Consider the following 18,093-nt stretch of genomic DNA (forward strand, 5'->3'; position numbering starts at 1 on the left):
CTGCATATGCTTATTACAAATTCGTTTAACTACGTGATTACTCTTGTTGCCGGGCAGCCGCTAGGTTTGTCTAATGAAAATTCAGACAGTTACGTTGTAACTGTTGTAATTGTGTGAAATAAGAATTCGACCCATACACATGCCTTGTGTATGGGTCGAATTCTTATTTAGCTTACTTAATATTAATAACTGGACAGTACTTATATGTTAATTTAATACCTTTTGATTTAAAATGAATACTATGAAAAAGAATAAACCGTATCATTTTCATCAAGAGTGGGAATCAGAATTACTTTTTTGTAATGATAAAAGAAACATGTTGTTTGATTTGCAATGCTTCCTTGGCTATACTCCAAAAAAGGAAATTTAGAAAGGCACTTCAACGCACTCCATGGTAAATACCAATCAGATTTCCTGCCTTAGAAAAAATAAATTAAAAAAACTTAAATCCAGATTATTTGCACAACAAAATTTCTTCTTGACACCTAATTTACAATCTAAAGCAGTAACTGCAGCATCATTTTCTGATGGTCAATTCAGCAAAGACACATCTTTAGAAATAACAGATTCTCTTTTTTGAAAATTTTAACAAAAATTAAAAGTGCTCTTCAAGATCTGCAATTATCTTGAAATACTGTGATGTGAGGCATCGAAAAAATGAGTAAAAATGTGAGCAAATAATGCGTGCTCATATTGCTAATTGTGTGTCCTTTTCTTTACAACTGGATCTACAGACATGTACAGACGTCAGTGATACAGCTCAATTTCTTGTTTTTGTTTGCATGGTTTTCGATGATTCTGTCACTAGAGAAAAATTGCTGGGTTTGGTTTCGCTAAAGAAAGAACTAGAGGTCTTGATATATTTAATGCATTCAAAAATTTTATTGAAAAAATTAAATTACCACAATTTAAGCTTATATGAATAATAACAGATGGAGCTAAAGCAATGATGGGATATCTTAACGGATTCATTGCATTGTGCCAAAAATGTCAAGTTCCTAGATTTTTTGAGTTACCACTGTATCATCCACCAACAAGTGTTAGCCAGCAAAAGATTAAATACTAAAAGTGTTATGGACATAGCTTTCAAAATCAAGAATTCCATCAGAGGACAATCTCCTCGAAGGAGACGTTTCAAATGCAACTCGATGAAAATGAACCAGATCTGATATTACACACAGACATGAGGTGGCTGAGTTGGAGTAAGCCTCTACAGAGATTTCGAAATTTGCTGAATGGAATTAAAAAATTCATTGATCAAACTTTTTTGGGGAGATGATTATCAGCAACTACAAGGTACAGAGTGGTTGTGTGATCTGTTTTTTTTACCAGTAAATTAAGTGATCTGAATTTGGAATTACATGCAATGACCATGGATCTGAAAGAAAAAAAAAATTTTTGATAATTTTGCAAATATGCAAGATCATTTGAAAAAATATCCTGTTTTTGAATTTTATGGTGAGAAAGTTGTGGATGATTTTGAAACCAGATTCGGTGATTTCAAAACAATTGAAGACATTGTTCAATATATTTCTTATCCATTTAATATCGACTTAGATATGAAACAAATTGCAGAAAAAAAATCGCTGAGATTTTTCACATGGCAAAAAATATTACTTGAAAATGAAATTATTACACTGCAAAACAATATCTTCCTAAAAGCCAGATCATCAGAAAAAAGACTTTTGGCATGTTTACCCAAATGTAAAAAAATGCAAGGAACTTTTAAATTCCTGTTTCGGTTCAACATATCTATGTGAATCAGCCTGTTCATATTTGAAACAAACAAAGATGAAATATCGCTCTACTCTTACAGACTTGCATACAGAAGATTCTTTATGGTTGGCCTTATCACAGTATATCCCTGATTTTGAAAACTTGGCAGATGGCATTAAGACACAAACTTCACATAAATTAAAAATTTATAAACAACATTTATCAATATGTGGTGATTAACTTTTTTAACCATGTGCAATAAAATTCTTGAGATGGTAGATCGCGGCACATTTTGAAGAAAAACGTAGATCGCATCACAAATTAAGTTGACCACCCCTGGTCACTGAAAACGTGATGTTAAAATTGCATTTACTTATTATGACACAGCTGATCTACACATCAAGAAAAATTCTAAAATCAATTGACTTTTGTATCATCTTCTAAGAAAATCAAAATGTATCTTTGTCACTTAATTACAGCAGCACAACTTTCCTTCAAATAGATCTAGATTTATGTTGGCATGTTATTTGTATAGGATTAATCAACTGATCAAAGCCACCTACTTTTATACAACTGCTAATTTTAGGACATTGTGCACACACACACACACACACACACACACACACACACACACACACACACACACACACACACACACACACACACACACACACACACACACACACACACACACACACAACTTTGAGGTTTACAAAGGAATTCAGAGATCTTTAATTTTTAATAAACTGTGAGAAATAACCCCTGCATTGTTCACTCTTAATCCTGAGTGAACAATGCAGTCGAGTGTAAACTAAGCTAAAAGTTAAGCAATGCATGCGTTATATTTCAAGAACATTCAAAACAATTTTTGGTAATTAATTTTATTTATTTTTATGCAAGAAGAATTCAATATAGATGCATTAGGAAATTTAAAAAATTCACCGAATATAGCCCAATTGTTTTAAAAGTTGTTAAAATCAAGATATATGCAGTATGTAAAGTAGATTATATATATATAATTATCTACTACTAATATTACTTAATGTAAAATTTATTATTTGAGTTATATATGCATGAACAGACATACTGAAGTCAATAGGTGCTTGCTAGTTTAAAAATACAATTAGAGACATGGGAAGAGGAATAATTTCCAAGGAATTGATAGCAGGTTAAAAATCTGCAGTTGCAATTAATCCCTTTGGCAGTATTCTTGGAAAGTGCCATGCACAGTGTAGTGCTTTAGATATATTTTGACACACATCTGAGCAAGAATTTAGAAATGAGCCTTATTACTGCTACAAGATGGCAGCACAGAATAAAATAATTTGCATTAACTTTACACCCATTATTACATATTCTATATTGTGACAATAGTAACTCCAATAATTTGTACCACTAACACATAAGAAAGTAGCAAAAAAAAAAAAAAAAAAAAGTGCATAGAGCAAATTTGTCAGTATTTAGTGACTGTAAATGAATCAGATAATGATATTCACTTTTGAGAAAAGCAAATTTGAGCCCAATTTTAGCAGTACAATGCAAATGAAACTAGTGATACAGAAATTTATGATGTATTGGCAACTGATATCACATCACTAGCTATAACTGCAAGTGAAAACAACATCCACCACCAAGCATTTTCAACAGGCAAAATGCTCCCTATAAAATGAAGCAGTAATGAACAGTGCACTTACATATGTATAAGACCTACATTTTCTGAAATGAAGGTATTCAGATACTGGTTTTATCCTACCACACCACTCCATTCCACTGCTTTGAATTATACATTTCTGATGACATTGCAAACCACATAACAATTGGGCAAATAGGTATGCAAAAAAATGTCTTAATGACGCTGCTGTGTCAGGTGTAAGTTCAGAAACAAGAATAAGACTGCAGAAGGGTACATGTAACAAGGTAATCCTTTTTATTGCTCTAATTTTGAAAATGTCCTTCAGACCCTAACATTCCATAAAACCATGTCTCTGCAAAGGTTCCAGTTGCTGCTTCGGTATCTAGATTTTCTCTTGGAATTGCTGCACTCTTCATTCAAAAATGTCTATATGCTGGAGCAGAAAATTCCTGTTGATGAAAGCCTTATAATGAAAAAATACATGCCACATACAGAAGAGGCTTGGCCCAAAGGTATACTTTGTTTGTCAAGCTAAAAACTGGATTTATCTGAGACTTTTGTATATATTAGTCAAAGAGAAGAGAATCAAGGAAATGTGCCACTGAAGCCAATCAGCCATGGAAACTTCTGCTTTGTCCACAAATGCAATAACACGGATTTGCAGCTTTTGGAACTGTGAATCTGCAAGAAAGAGATGCTCTTTGCTACTCATCAGCAACAAAGTGGCATGATAAATGGATGTCTCTGGATGTAGATAATTTTTTAATTCATCGCGAAGCTTCCTAACCTGGGAGAGGTATTTTTGTTTATTCGAATATCGAGATTTTAAGGCAAGCTTAACAATATTACGCGATGTCGCCAGTGTAATTTTAGCATTAGCATTAGCAGAGGCATTTGATGCAAGAAAGCAAGCTTATGCAGCATCAGCCAAAAAAAAAAAAAAAAAAAAAAAAAACCCACTTCCACTTCACCCCTCTGTTCGTTCAAAATACCTGTCCAGCTGAGCCTTAAACTTATTTAGGCTATCAACCTCCACCACAAGGGATGGAAGTCTGTTCCACCAACCAACCACCCCGCTGGCTAAAGGCAAATTTCCGCACGTTTTATGCCCGAAATTTTTTATTTAAATTCACCCTGGCAAACTTCGGAACGATGTTGTTTTGAAGGCAATATTTTAGGAAAGAAATAGGGTAACTTTGGGCCAAGTACCTTAGTGTAGATTTAATATAATTTTGCACCAAGCCATTCAAAAAATCTCCCATAATTGTGTGTATCGATTGTATACTCCTGGAGAGACAGGAAGTGAATGAAATAGTTAATAAGAGTTTAAAAATTAATTAGATAGTATGAATCAGAGCTGTAATACTCAATATGTTCTAAGTTGATAATAATATTAGTAAAATAATAAGGAGTTTACCTCAATATAGTACGTAGAACACTTCCGTATGATACCCTCCAGAAATTAAAACGGAAAAAATGAAAAAATCGACAACTTACCGGTACATTAGAGTAAATTATAAATAATTAAATAATCAATATAACAAAATTCAAATCCATTTAAAACAATTAAAAATCAAATTAACGCAATTAAAAGAATCTAACGAAAATATTCAAAACGATTTTCCTTCCTGAAGCTGACAACGCTTTTCGACCGTATGTCGTGATCACAGGAATGAAAATTACCGAATCCGGTTAAACCTGAAACTTAAATAGTGATTATTTGTCTTCACGTATGCGCGTAAAGGTCCACGCATCGGAGATCAAATATGGCCGCCGAACATTAACAGAATTCTCGTGTAATTTAATTTCAATGGTTTCTGCAATTAATAGTCGCATATAATTACGTTGAACGTTAAGTATTTTGGACTCGTTAAATAAAAAAGTATGTTTTTCGTTAATGGCATGAAAGGCTAATTCTGACGCTGCTGAACGAGAAGCACGAACTGAGGCTTCGTGTGGATTTACACGAATATTAAGAGAAAATCGTGTCGAACCTTGGTAAGACGAGTCGCAATCACCGCAAGAAACGTTGTATACCAGATCATTAATTTGTGTTGTGAACGCGGAAAGAACCGGCAATTGTTCAGTATAGTATGTAACTTCCGTATTGGTCTAGCCACAATTTTAAATTCGGTATCTTCAAAGAATCTGTTAAGCTGTTTGTGCCACTGTTCAACATATGGGACAGAAATAAAGTATATTTTGATATTACTATTGTTGATTGGTGTAGTATTTTGTATCCTACCCTTAGCTTGTACCCTAATTGGGTTTATTGTGGTAATGGAATAACCCCTGTTTAAGAATCTGCTAGTTAATATTTGTATTTCTGAGGCCAAAGCAGAATCCGTCGTTGAATATTTATAGGCATTTAGAAATTGATTAAAGATAATCGATCTTTTGTAGATGAACGGGTGATAGCTATTATAATGTAGAAGCATACCGGTGTTTGTAGGTTTTCGATAGATGCTAAATTGTATTTTATTCGAGTCCCGGGTAAGCGTGAAATTTAGAAAGTTTAATGACTTTGTATCCGTATCCTCCCTTTCCAATGTAAATTTGAGTCTAGAACGAATATTATTAAACGAATGTAAAATGTCTTGGATAGTACTACTATCGGTAATAACTAGAACATCGTCTAAAATACGGGGTCGAAAAGGTGTCAAATGTACCTGCTCAATCGTTGAGAGATAGATCTCTGACATTAAGCCACTCAGGCTCAAACCCATTGGTAATCCAAAAATTTGTTTGTACACCTTGTCTTGAAAGGTGATGTAGTTAGCCTCAACTAACAGTTTAATTAAGCGAAAAATTTCCTTAATAGGTAGCTTCGTATAATTAATCGGTGTCGAGTTTTTATTTAACATATCCCAAATAATATCTAATGTGTACTCAACGTTTATATTCGTATATAATGAGGTAACATCTAGTGAGAATAAATTATCATTGTCGCCGAGGCTACAGTCTTTAAGATTATTAAATAATGTATCGTAGTTCTTAATCTCAAATTGTATTACCTGTCTAAAGGGTTTTATAATGTTATATACATGTGTGGCTAAGGATGAAAATGCCGAGTTCCTGTAGGGACACAATAGGTCGAATAGGAAATCCAGTCTTGTGTAATTTTACCTGACCGAAAAGTGCAGGAATATTATATGTTCTGGACTTCAATTCCTTCAACTGAACCATAGTAATGTAGTCGTTTTTTCGATACGTGGTTAACGTTTTATTGTATTGATTGACCAAATTGGTAAACAGTGCCGGGCTACTTCACGATTAGTGGAGGTATCTGACACAACTGAATCTAACTTATTAATGTCCGGCGGCCATATTTGATCTCCGATGCGTGGACCTTTATGCGCATGCGCGAAGGCAAACAATCACTATTTAAGTTTCAGGTTTAACCGGATTCGGTTATTTTCATTCCTGTGATCACGACATGCGGTCGAAATGTGTTGTCAGCTTCAGGAAGGAAAATCGTTTTGAATATTTTCGTTAGATTCTTTTAATTGCGTTAATTTGTTTTTTAATGTATTTGAATTGTGTTATATTGATTATTTAATTATTTATAATTTACTCTAATGTACCGGTAAGTTGTTGATTTTTTCGTTTTTTCCGTTTTAATTTCTGGAGGGTATCATACGGAAGTGTTCTATGTACTATATTGAGGTAAACTCCTCTTATTATTTTACTAATATTATTATCAACGTAGAACATATTGAGTATTACAGCTCTGATTCATACTATCTAAGTAAAATGTGATGTAATTTTATGCAAAAATACATAACATGGGGACTGTTCAATAGAGAATGATCATATCCCCCCCCCCACAATATACCTTTATTAATCATTCACATTTTGATGCTCCTTTTCAAAGTAGTTCCCACTGATGAAACGCACTTAATCCAATGTCTCTGCCATTCTTCAAAAACATGGTGGAAGCATTTTTTGACATGTGTTTCAGAATTGCTTCCAACGTCTTTAGAACTTCTTCTGACAACTGGAAATTATTTTCCTCACAACTCCATCTTTAACTCTAGAAATAAAAAAATCACAGGGTGCAAGGTCAGGGCTATAGGGCCAATGAGGAACACATTTGACACTCGACGCCAGCATGAGCAATATGAAGTCTCACATTTTCGTGATGCATCAACTACCCACTTGCATGTAGTTATGGTCATTTATGACGAATGTGATCCTGCAAAGTGTGCTATAAGTTCTGTAGTAAGATCGTATGATATAGTACAACATGCTATTAAACCATTCTCTGGCTTGAAATGACGAGGCCATGTCTCATCCATCATTATAAGCTTGTGCAGAATCTTGCCATCTTCGGTAACTATCTGTTGCAGATCCTGACAAATCTCTATGCAGGCTTGCTGTTGCTCAGGTTGAGTAGTCTTGGAATCCAGCTTGCAGAAATATATGTCATATGCACAAATGGTTCACAGAGAATAACAAGCTACTGATATTCTCAACATCACTGGAGTTGTGAGGAAACTGCTTCAGATTACTGAAGCAGTGTTCATGGTATCTGTGGTGACAGGCGTGGTTGGAGCTTCGGTTTGGTTTGGTTTGGTTTTAGTTTTATTGGCGCAAAAACGACTAAGATTATACTGCGCCAAGTATCAATTAAAAGATCAAAAAATATAAATTCTGGTAACCTTTAAAAAGGTTACCGGTTGGAGCTTCGGAATCACAGATTTTGTGATCAAATCACATTCATCTTTAAACATCCCAAACCACCTGCAAGCTGTGCTATATGGAAGTGTAGACTCACCAGAAGCCACTTTTAACATTTCATATGGTTCGGCTGATGTTCTCTTGAGATGTAAACAAAATCTAAGAGCAGCATAAACTTGACCGAATGCCAAGGTCACACCATGTGCACAAGTTAACTGGCAACGGTACACAACACTACACATCCTTCCACACACATTTTAAACCTCTGGCCTACACAGTTCTGTGCTACACAAACAGAGTACACAATATGGAGATGGGGTGGGGGGAAACTCCTGGTGCCGTCAGCGAACTAACACACTTTGCACAGTTGCTATGTGATGCATTTATGATCATTCTTTATTGAACAGCCCTCTTACCATAAGTATCTTATTCACAAAGATGTATCTTCATAACACTTTTTGTTGTGAAAGAGAAGTAGGAATCTTATGTGAAAGACATACATAGCTTTTAACTAAAATTTTCTCACAACTTAAATATTGAGCAAAATTTTTTCCAAGTCTAGAAGAATTCAGGAAACACATTATAGTTTTCACCAGTACATGTGTCAAGCTACAAGACAGAAGTGTTTTTTGAACTCTGAATTGACTAGACCTCTTTTGTAATTATTACTCAGAATAAAGAAGAATTTTGCTCAATATTTACACAGGGAGTACTGCTTCATTTATAAAAATCTTCACATATGACTTTCATGCAACAGTTACCTTTTTTTTTTGTCTGGTGTCAGGCTATGTAAAACCAAGCCCCCCCCCCCTCCAACCTTTAGTCAGAATTAGGTGACAACTGTTTTTGCTAATGTTCAGCTTATCTACTAGCGCCTGAACTGTTACTTGGCAATCATGTAGCAAACATTTTTACACCCTGTTGCTGTTTTCACCTGAATGTGCTGTAAAATGATGGACCAACCTGGAATTACATTAAAAATTCCACTGGAAAAATCAGTTGCATCATCCAAAAACACAATAAAGCATCACACTTAAATTTCTTTTAATGCTTTACGTTTCTGTGGCACATTTTTCTGGTTTTAAACAAAATTTAATGCCCACTTGTTGCTCACTCATCAAACCAAAACAAATCAACGTGAATGCAAAAATGTAAGCATAATAACAAATGTACAAGAATTTGCAATGAAATAAAGAAAAGGTTCTATTCATATGAATTTGTGCCGTAATCAACTCAAATGCGCGCACGCACACACTGTATTTCAGTGTTGGCTACTCAACTACATTACCAAGTTATGTATGCATAATATAAATTGGATGATTAATTAGCAGGGGAAAAAAAAAAAAAAGTTCTGGAGCTTTCAGAACTCACCTTTGCAATGAATTGTGCATGCAGTCTCACGCACTCTCAACTGTTCCCATTAAAACAGAGCCTTTGAGTGAATTTACACTAGTCAGGGAAATAAATAACTTATTTGTTTCCCTGACTAGTTCTCTTAGCTGATTTTAAGGTAATCTCCCTTTAACAACAATATTAAAATATAACAGAAACATTTGAATCTCTAAAGGGTTTAAATCCTTGAGGAAGTGCTTAAAGTTCTGTAACAGTAGCTGAACCACAAAAGTCTATAACTGTTAGTGCTGCTATTTATGTTATTTTTCCTGAAGTATACCTTTCACTATTCCTATGGTGTAACAAGACCACACAACTACATTGCTATTTCTGCATGACAAAAATATCAGATAAGTGCAAAAAAAGCAAACACAGCATCAAATATCCTAACATATTTGATGCCGTGTTTCATTATGTGGAACATAAGCCTGTTCCACATAATGATTGTGCAAAAAAAAAAAACTTGCTGATACCAGATCCTACAACTACTATTAGTAGTGGCATATGATGCAAGAAACTAAGCTTATAAAGCATCAGCAAAAAAAAAAAAAAACACCCTTCCCACATCACCCCCAACAATGCCTAGTTCTTTGTCGAATTTATTCAAACTGCCCACTTCCACTATAACAGATGGAAGTTTGTTTAAACGATCAACTACCTGCTGGCTGAAGGCAACATTCTGCACACCAATCCTGCAACCATCCTTTCTCAATTTAAATTTATGCCTCCTCACATGCACAGCCTGAACAAGAAGAAAAGAACCATCAGCACTGAGCATGCAGAACTGAAGCCTTTCTTGGTAAGACACTTCTGTTCCCCTATCAATCTCGTTGCCCTCCTTTGCACCTGTTTCAGCAGCTCTACATCCTTTAAAAACGGAAACTTCCAGACCTGTGTGCTGTACTCAAGATGTGGCTTGATGATTGTCTTAAACAATGGGATATTCACTTCCTTACCCCTCCTATCAAAATTCTGGCATATCACTAAAAAAAAAAAAAAAAAACACCATGGGCTTTCCCAGCCACCTGTTGGCACTGCTCAGAGAACTTCATATCTGACCACAATTACTCCCTAGGAATTTTTGATTTTTTCACAAACCTGAGTGTAGTAACACACATTTGGTACATTAATCTGGGATTACCAATAACCATATGACATACATTGCATCTGTCAAGGTTAAACCAACTGCCATTTCTCAGTACAAAGTAGGCATCGAACACAATCCAAACAAATGCCTTATATTTATTGACGCCTCAAAATTAGGTATAAAGTAGTGTTGCCACACAATGCAAATCCATTCCCATTAGTTCCTCTATTTGATGCTGCTGGCTGAAAGAAACAAAGTACCATAACCTTGCTTTGCTTGAACTGGTGATTTTAAGGTAAATGAATTGCTCACTGGTGTACAGGGGGGTTTCACAAAATACTGTTCTCTTTGTGTTTGTGGGACAGTCATGTTCCACAGCAGTGGGAAAGCATAGAGGAATTTATACTAAGAAGTTATATAAAATGTTCCACTGATTGAATAAAAAAGGTTTTTCTTCCACCATTGTATACAAAGCTTGGATTAATGGATATTTTTGTTAAGGCTCTGGACAAATAAGGAGGTGGATTCTGCTACCTAAGGGAATTCCCCCCAAAACTGAAAGAAGGAATTTTCATTGCACCTCAAACAAAGCAACTTCTCAAAAAAGATGTATTTATAACAAAGCTACAGGATACTGAATTAGTAGCATGATGGGAGATCACTTCTGAGGGAAAGATAAATGGACTATAGGAAAAATGCTGAGTGGCAACCACTTCTAAGAAAACAAAATATGTAATAAATTATATGCTTGATTAAATTTTATAATGTGTCACTTTTGCTGCAGAGCTATTTTTTTTTTTGTTGGCCAGTATAATGAAAAAAATCAACCTAGTCCTCTGTTTTTTATGCACACTAAATTTAGTGAATATATGATTTGTTGTGCAGTTTACCTTTTACCTTTTTCCCAAACTGGGGTTGATAGACCAGTTCCAGAAGATCTGCAAAATGTTCAGAAGGGGTATCAAGTAATATGTGTTTATATAGATCCGCAGATCTCAGTAGTTTGGGAGCCGCTGATTTAGAGCAATAGATGTTTCTGCTTGTAATTTTTAGCACAACTGATTAATATTGTTGGAAAACTCTGCATGCTTTCACAGTATACTGCATATAATTAAAACAGAAATGAGTAAAATTATTTTAAATTAAAAATTTTAATTGACTTCAAGGTCAATGAAAACTTTCAAGCCTATGCCAAAAATTACTTTGGTATTTTTAAATAAAACAGTAACACTGATTCTGCCTGCTATTCGATTGCTTACTTGCTAATTAAATGGCAAATTCTTAATAAAGAAATTAAAGAAAAATTAATTAGTTCTAAACTGAAGGGAAAATTTCAATGTAACTCGAGATTTTGAAATCTACATTATCAGAATCTTTACCCCTGGATGACGGTTAAAAGTTATATGAATATAAAATGAGATCAGTTCCAAAAATAAATAAAATAAACTAGGTGCCACATCATGCAAAAAAGTTTTGCATGATGCGGCACCTAAATTGTATACTTAAGATATGACACTTTTAGACAACTGTACGAAAATTACATTTTACATTAATTGAATTATGTTTACTTTTTTTTTCATTATTTGTGATTAATTAATTAATGTTCAATTAGGTCTCTAAAAAGACCACTATTTTGCTTATTAAATTGTGATTTAAAACATGAAATTTTAAACACAATAACTTTATTCTTTACATGTTTAAAAATTATAATACTAGCTGTGCTTCTATACAAAACAATCCCAATTGATTTCAGTACTAAAATTTGTCACTTACAAAATGAAGTTTAATATACAACAACAAAGACAATCGGGGTATGCATGAACTGGAATATAGACTGACTTAACATACATTTCACATATAAATATTTGCAGAAAAACCACTGTAAGAATGAAAAAAAAAAAAAAAAAAAACCAACAATTTTTGCTGTTTCAAATGGAAAAAAATTGTAATGTACATACCTTGCTGTTCTTCAACACAAATTGTGCTCACTCACCAGAAACAGCTCTAGATGCATTCCATCCATTATATTGCTATATAACTGGCATAATTAAACCAAGTAATTTTGGAATATTTAATTCCAAAATTATTTAAATTAATTAATTATTTAAATTTAAAAAAAAAAGGGCAGAAATATACATTTCTTAAATGTTCATTTTATATGAACATTTAAGAAATGTATATTTCTTAAATGGCCCAAGCTACTAAGTTTTTTTTAGACAATTTTATTTTAATGGTGAATGAAAGATGCATTATAAAAGAAGTTCAACATAAACAGACAAGAAGAATTAAAAATAAACTTTCTCCATCTGTGAAATGGACAATTTTTTTTTTTTTTTTTTTTACTGCATGTAGCTGTCTGACACTCAATACATCTCTAAAAAAATAACTTACAGAAAATAAAAAATAATCCTCAGACAAGCCACAGATTCTCAATAATTTTTCAAGAGCAAACAATTAGAATTATTTAAATTGGAATGCACTGTTCATTCCAATATACCCCTGTCATCACACCATTATTGTACTCCACTGCCATCTGACTGCAGTCCATCTGTTGAACTATATCACTGCTATACTGTTCTGAACTATTATAGTTCAGCATCCAAAAATAATTTGACACTTTTTTTGTTAATTACCTTTAAGTTGATAGTAAATGCAACAGCATGTATTTCCTCTGCTTCAGGCCAAAAACATAAACAAGAGTAACAGAAGGGAAAGATGTGAACTATAAGCAAAAGCTTAACCAACCAAGGCCATCTAAAAACTGAACCAGTTATTAGTTACAAAGAGAAAGAACAGGACTAGAACTCACTGGCTACCTAGTATGGAGCATGCAAAGAAATAAATATAAAGTTGTAAATGTATTATATAATAATTATATTTTAATCAGTTAGTTACACTAATATATGCTGTGAACGAACCATGATTATTTTCACTCCATATTAGTCACCCACACTAATTAGATATCTCTAACCACAGAACTGCTATTGGCTGAATGTTTTCTGTTTGCTGCACAATTTCTAGTACTCTCTAAACGCTTGAAAAATTTGTTGAAGATCTAGTTTCCAACTGGGGGGAAGGGAAGGGAAATGAGGACTTATCCAAATACAAGAATCAAAGTGGCAAGACTTGGAAAGCTGCAAATCACATACCAAAATTTTAAGAATATACTAAGAAAAAAATTTATATAATTCATATAAATTTATTAAAATAAACTTCATTTTCTCACATGAAATGAGTTAAATATGCAACTTCTTTAAACTTACCTTTGAGGTGGAGGATTCCTTCCTCCCCCATCTCTCCGTGATCGACCATGAGACATCTCAACACGAACCCTAGTACCACACATTCGTCTGAAATTATTTAAAAGTAATTCAATTTTACTGTATAAACTAATTCTGGGAAACAGAAGTTTAACTGCTAGTTAACAAACTTAAGAATGATTTTTTAAATTTTTATACAGAACTATTAATTTTAAGTACTGTCAAAGGGAGAATACACAAGATGAACTTATTAATGGCTAGTTATTTATTCCAATGGCTAGTTATTTATTACATAGTTTTCAATGATCTTTACCTTGTACCAAGAAATTTTTGATATATTAGCAATTTCAGGTCATAACATGAAATTATTATGGTACTTGATACAGTTTTTTAATGTGCTATGTTCATATACGCACATGTTAGTGGGCAATATGTACATGTTCTACAAACTGAAAACTTTTGAAATAACTGAAAGGAGAGGGCTTCTTTTTCCATCTAAATCAACTAACTATAGCACCCACTGAAGAGACTTAAGAATTCAAAGCCCCCACTAACTTTTTCGAAGAGAATCTCAATTATCAGCTGCCTTAACCACCACGAATATAGAGTAATTACAGTAGATCCTCGCTAATCTGGATTAGTGAAGCGAAAGATTGCCCTAAAAGACAAAACAACTTAAGAACACAAATAGACAGAAAATTTAATGATATAGGTAGTGCTGATGAAAGTAATAAAAAGAAATATCACTGTAGAGTCTATTTAAGAACTATAAAAAGACACTACATTTATCTATCGACAGAAGACTCAGAAGTTGCACAGCAGACTCTCGATTAACTGGGACAGTTCAAGGCTCCAAAGTTAAAAAAAAAAAAAAAAAAAAAAAAAAAATCCACCAGAAATCATAAAATTCAAGTAATAAATAGAAAGGTATAAACAGTGGCATTATAAGTTATGATTGGGAGATGTTACCCATTATACTGCAACGCCCACTGTCTTCACACCTCAAAAATACAATGGAAAGAGAACAAACGTTTAGTTTGTTTTAGTGTATTGCATGGATTGTTGTGCTCCATCCACACACACACACACACACACAAAAAAAATTTTTCATTATTTATATTTGTCAGGAGTGTCAATTTTTTTTTATAGTAAATATATTTTTTTTTTGTTTAGAAATTGTGAAAATGATGTGTAAAGGCAAAAGAGTTGTGCTTTCAATTGAACAAAAACTTGAAATTATTCAAAAGCTTGAAAACAGTGCATCCGTTAAATCTTTAATGACCCATTACAACGTTGGTAACCAAACCATACGTGACATTTCAAAAAATAAAGGGAAGCTATTAGATTTTGCGGGCACATCTGATAGCATTAAAAGCACAACTATCAGAAAAATTATGAAACCGTCTGCATACGAGAACCTTGACAATGCAACGGTGTTGTGGTTAAGCCAACAATTACATAAACCCAAAAATACATAAAATGTCAACTTATGTAAATATATACATATAAGTACACAGATGAAGCGATATAAGCATTTGCACCCATCTTGAGTCAACAACAGTACTGAACAACATGCAAGACAATGTGATGTATGTTCTGTCTCTGTCTCTCTCTCTGCACAGAGTGACTCTTCTGCCTTCCTAAATCCTGTGTGTCTTTCAAAGTACAGTCCTCAACCATGAAGGCATTGTTCTTATTTCAATCTGGATTAACTGTAACCGGATTAGTGAGGGTTTACTGTACAGATTCCCGCTTTACAAGTTATTTTTTTCAAATATCAACAAAATTGAAAATATGAATATTAATTGTATTAAATAAATACTAAACATTCAAAAATACGGCATTTCAAACCATGCACATAGCTATACAATACAAACTACTACTACAGCGGAGATCATACAAAATGAAACAGAGGTAAGGTAAGCAGCAGCCATTATTAACCCACTGCAGGACGGAAGCCTCCTCAAACAATTCATGTTGAGGGAAATGGACCATAATCTGCCACCTGATCCAGTGCAGGTTGGTAGATTGACCGTATTTAGCAATCAGGAGCCTGAACCGTGGTCTACTCAAAGAGCGTGTACTACTACACTCCTTCTCCTGACTACTCAGCTAGAGAAGTGGTCGTTAATATTGCTAACTAATTACAGCTTGAGGTTTCTACAACTAACACTGATCTGCTTCATGCACACAATGGAGAGCTCACAAACAAAGACCGCATTGAAATTGCAAAATGTGAAGAAGCTGTGGAAAAAGAAGATTTAATAACTGAAATTCCTCTTCGTTCATTCCTTCACTCTCAAGGGGCTTGACGAAACTTTTCAACACACAGAAAAGCAATTGAGATTGTTGAGTCACAAGATTCAAATTTTGAGCGCGCTAGAAAAGTTGCTACAGATTTAAAAAATGTTTATGCATGCTATCGTGAAATTCATAAAGAAAAGAGAAAACTGTCTTGAAAACAAACAACTCTTGAAGCATTTCTGAAGAAGACTCCTTGTGCTACCAAAGAGTGCCGAGCCAACAATGAGTGACAAACCATCAAGAAATGTGCATTTAGTGATGATTATAAAGAATAAACATTCTTTAATATTTGCATTTCTTTAATAATAATTTCTAATTCGGCTGATTTTAAAGTTCATGTTTTCATTTCTTTGGACAAATAAATCATTGTTTAAGCATAAACTACTGTTTTGTTGACCTTTATTTAACATTACTATTGGTAAAATTTCATTGTTGAGACCATAACCCCTGTTTTTAACATTATGTCTATGGGAAATAAATTCCTGCTTTACAAGCATGCACTAGGAACAAATTAAATCGTAAAGTCGGGAACTACCTGTATTTACTATATATTCCTCATCACAGACTCCCTCAATCTGGAATCTCTCCCTTTTGTCCTCTGCTGACTTAAAATCTCTTTACTGGTGATGGGCAATCAAAACCTCATGATCAAGTCTTTCACCATCTTTTACACACCATTATGACAAATTCACCTAACTCAACATATCACTCATTTCTTTGACCTCCATCTTTGCAATATGATTTTCTCCAAACTAATGTTTTCCTAAGTTAGAAATTAACAAGAATTAGAAATGGAATGATTTGTGAATTCTATCCTCTTTTATTTGCTTGGATTTCTGCTTTAAATCTTCCAATCCCTTTGTTTACTCAAATCAAATCAATGAAATTATTCTTGTAGGGATGAAATCCATTATTCCTCATTCCACCCAAACATTATTATTATTATTATTATTAGCTATATGGTGCAAGGAAGCCTGAGGCTTATGCTGCACCAGCCAAAAAAAAAAAAATTCCTGAGCCACGCTGAGAGAGAGAGAGAGAATAGGGAATCACCAAGAAAGAGAATGATGATGATATCCAGCTCAGGACCCTGGGTGTGCCATCTTATCCTTTTATCTAAACTTTGGTTTGCAAATAAATGTGCTACGGCTGTTCACAAGATAAGAACGTAGCACATCATAACTTGCTTGTATCCAAAATTACCAGCTTCATTTTCTGCCTACATTAAAGCCGGGAAGAGTTGTAAAACAGTTATTATTCACCCCAAATTCAATTTTGAACAAGATAAGAGCAGGAAACCTGCTTCTTGTTCAAAAATGGTAGTCTCTAGCCAAAGCTATTGGTCATAACTTCTGTCCATCTATACTTTCTTTAGGCTCACTTATATTCTACTTCTAACACCAGTAATTGATGATACTGGTAAATCAACCACTAGACCAAACCCACTCAATGCCGTCAGTGGTTAGAATTCTGAAAAACCTTGATACCAAGAAGGTTAAAAAAAAAAAAAAAAACACGTCCATTCCCCTAATAATTTTTCCAATTCTTCCTTAATTTATTCAGACCACCCACTTCCATAATTCCAGATGGAAATTTGCTTCCAACAATCAATTACTCAATGGCTGAAAGCATATTTTCACTCATTTATTCCACAGCCAAACTTTTTTAAAAGTAAGTCTCCATTTTTTTCTCAAAATTGTGTTCCTGTTTTGTCACCTTTTTTTAAAAGTTTATTTCATTGGTATTTTTCCTTCCTAAAAAGGGTAATAACCCCTCCCTTCCAATTACTGTTCTATTGCACGTACCTTACTCTCTCTTCCCAATGCAAAGGTGAACTCCATCAACCACCTCTTACATTATCTCAATCACTTCCACTCAGTAATCAACAATATGGATTCTGTCAGTGTTACTCCACTAGTGACATACTAGCTTGCTACTCTTTTTTTTTTTTTTTTTTTTGTTAGTTGTTGGTGCATCGGCTTCTGTGGCCATAATGCACCCCCCAAGGTTTTTGGCAGTAC

General features: G+C 33.9%; 1 pseudogene across 1 annotated transcript in view; it reads right to left on the minus strand.

Annotated features, from left to right (window-relative positions):
- LOC150077415 (RNA-binding protein 1 pseudogene) overlaps window positions 1-18,093 on the minus strand; it is a 72,834-nt pseudogene that overhangs the window by 11,680 nt on the left and 43,061 nt on the right. Inside the window, exon 3 of the transcript XR_016547672.1 lies at window positions 13,772-13,858. The product of XR_016547672.1 is annotated as an RNA-binding protein 1 pseudogene (transcript). The remainder of the gene's footprint in view (window positions 1-13,771; window positions 13,859-18,093) is intronic.

Source organism: Mastigoproctus giganteus, chromosome 12 (genome assembly GCF_048544385.1).
Source record: "Mastigoproctus giganteus isolate SK-2022 chromosome 12, ASM4854438v1, whole genome shotgun sequence".
NCBI lineage: Eukaryota > Metazoa > Arthropoda > Arachnida > Uropygi > Thelyphonidae > Mastigoproctus > Mastigoproctus giganteus.